Source organism: Genypterus blacodes, unplaced genomic scaffold (assembly GCF_046128005.1).
Source record: "Genypterus blacodes isolate CSIRO-AG114 ecotype Tasmania unplaced genomic scaffold, CSIRO-AGI_Gbla_v1 ptg000067l_1, whole genome shotgun sequence".
NCBI lineage: Eukaryota > Metazoa > Chordata > Actinopteri > Ophidiiformes > Ophidiidae > Genypterus > Genypterus blacodes.
This window is the reverse complement of record NW_027466879.1, coordinates 3,207,170-3,210,000: the sequence shown is the minus strand read 5'-3', so window position 1 is coordinate 3,210,000 and position 2,831 is coordinate 3,207,170. Positions and strand designations below refer to the sequence as shown.

At 44.9% G+C, this 2,831-nt stretch overlaps 1 protein-coding gene across 1 annotated transcript in view; it reads right to left on the bottom strand.

Annotated features, from left to right (window-relative positions):
* bdnf (brain-derived neurotrophic factor) overlaps window positions 1-2,560 on the bottom strand; it is a 7,502-nt gene extending 4,942 nt beyond the window's left edge. The window contains exon 1 of the mRNA XM_076155993.1: window positions 2,177-2,560. The gene's annotated coding sequence lies outside the window, so the exon portion shown is untranslated. The remainder of the gene's footprint in view (window positions 1-2,176) is intronic.
* Window positions 2,561-2,831: the final 271 nt, after the last annotated feature.

Sequence of the window (2,831 nt, the reverse complement as noted above, 5' to 3'; positions counted from 1 at the left end):
TATTTTAAGGAACCATTAGAAGGGTGGGGGGGAAATAAACATCATACAGGGAAAAGATCAAAGCGGGAAACGTGCCCACTGCATTTGAATAGACATGTAAAGCCTATAGCTACATTTGTTTTCTGCTTCTACCCCGGCTCCCTCGTGGGCATCTTTCTTTTGTTCACATCCTTGAGAACCTGGCCGGATAAAGTGATTTAACTCCCAACGTGTTTTGTCACGTTCAATACGTAGACCACACAATACCAAAAGGTTCAAGCTCGAAGGAAAAGAAAAAAGCCCCAAAAACAGAACGTGAGTATGTGAGTGAGGATCTGCAGCACAGGATATTATTTTCTTACATGAAGACCCCATGTGTGCCATAATGCAGCACTTAAAAAAGCAATTAGAGTTGTCTACAGTAATGGCTGACACATGTGGAAGCTTGTTTTTTAAGGATCTGTTTTCAATCTGACACAGTTTCGGAACACATTTAAGGAATAGACGAGCATCACCATGGGATCGTACCTGGAGCTCCGGGCACAAACCGGGTCCACGCCACATAATGCAGCCATTCAAACAGCTGCTGAGTGATCCATGCTATCTTAATGAGGGGTTGTTTTCTCCACAACCATGAGCAGATAAATGACTCATTTGGTGCCTGTATATTCACCCATAATTGTTTTTTTCTTAAAAAAAACATGTTATTCTGGTTTGTGACTATAAATGTCAAGAAATATCAAATTTGTTTTTCTCACTGCCACCGATTGCGTAATGTGGGCTCGCATACAAGGCAATAAACAATTAACAATGTTATTAAAAACAAACCCCTCAGCTTCCAATTCACAGCTACAGTCAATGAATCATCAGACCCTTAGAATAATACATTTCACACACTGACACCACTGATTAGACTGAAGTAACACCCGAGGACTTGTTCCTGGAATAACGACACCGTGCAGTTGTCGCGTGTGACCACTAGATGGCGCGTGAGACCGTAAAATAGGCAAAGACTCTCTCTCCCCCCCACACCGCCTCCAACCCTCCCTCCCTCAGCCCTGTGTAACACGAGAGAGAGAGAGAGAGAGAGAGAGAGAGAGAGAGAGAGAGAGAGAGAGAGAGAGAGAGAGAGAGAGAGAGAGAGAGAGAGATAGATAGATAGATAGATAGATTTGACTGTACCATATAGTTTTTGCGTGTTCTATGTTATTCTGTCAGATATTTGGCAGGAATTTCAGCTCTTAATTGCACTTTTTTTGTAAAGTCCATTACTCATTCATCATTAAGCCTTCATCATACCAAACTTGATCCCTTGATATGTTCTTGGAAAACAGGCTTTACTTTTTAAGGCTCTCATAAATGAGGCAGTATTTTCCACTCCTTTATAAACCAGCTTCCTTTTTAAAATCCCAGCCATTCTTGACCTTTAATGTGGAGTTTTGCAGCACACGCACACTTATATACCAAGAAGTAGACCGAGCCGACAACTGTATGTTGGCCGACATAGTTGGGGCGTTTAGGTCTCAGGTTTCCTATAAAGTCTTAATGAGTTCATCAAAGTTACCCCCCCTTACCCCCTCTGCAAGCAAACAAAACCTGTCTACAGTTTGTTTGTTTGTTTGTTTGTTTGTTCTCTTCAGAGTCACAGAAGAGGAAATGTAACTTTATAGAACATTTGAATCCCTAAACCGGATCGTTTTCTGCTCTCTTAACTTCCAAATTGAAGTGAAGTTGCCGTCACATCATCTCATATTGAGTCTCGACTGTTTTTAAACTTAACTATCAGAAATAACAGCGCGTCGCATTAACTCGACTTGTTTCAAACTGCGTTGTGTTCTGTGCGATTCCATCTGCGGAGCCTCAGACTCCACTGGAAACCTAATCAACATAATAACTCCGTTGCTTTTTTATTAATGAACGGCTGGATAAGGTTACACACACACACACACACACACACACACACACGCACACACACGCACAAAAGCGCACGCGCGCACACTCACATACACACACGTATCCCATCACGGGCTGAGGCACTGATCTGTTCGCAGGACTTTGAAAGAGCTACTTTGAGACCCCCCCCACACACACACACTCACACACACTGACATTCACACACACACACGGACTCCAAACAGCATCAAAACTAAGCGAAAGTCCCTGAAACACTCAGAGAGGTAAAGAGTCAAACACGTACCTTTTACTGCCCGAGTCGTTAATCAGACCATTCAACAGTTCAGTGTCATCCGGGACGTTTCGGGACAAACTCCCTGAGAAAATGTGACTTATTTCGCGTTATTTCTCTCTTTCTCTCTTTCTTTCTCTCCCCCTCTCCTCTTCCTCCTCCTCCTCTCTCTCTTCCTCTCTTTCTCTCTCTCTCCCTCCCTCTCTCTCTCTCTCTCTCTCTCTCTTCAGGCAGATATCTCTTCAGCTTTGGAGCAAATAGATTAAATTATTGATGGTGGAAATTGCATGGATGAGGTAATGCACTCCCATGGCTGCGCGGCTCCTCCGGACATGGTTGTCGCATGGTGATCAGCAGCAGCAGCAGCAGCAGCAGCAGCAGCAGCCGGCGGGATGATGAGAGAAGCTCCGGAGCTGAAATGACGCCGAGGCTCCGCAGCAACTCCTGTAACTTTACTACACAATGACGCTGCAACATGTGACCCGCCCGCCGCCTCGCCGCGCCGCGCCGCGCCGCACCGCACAGAGGCTCCAGTTCAAACAACCCCGAGGCGGAACGCCTTCACAATGCGCGTTACGTTGCTATTACTATTATTATTACTGTTGGTCCGAATGTTAATGTCAGGCAATAAATAAGTGAAGAACACAAACAGCGGCGGCTCTTCTTC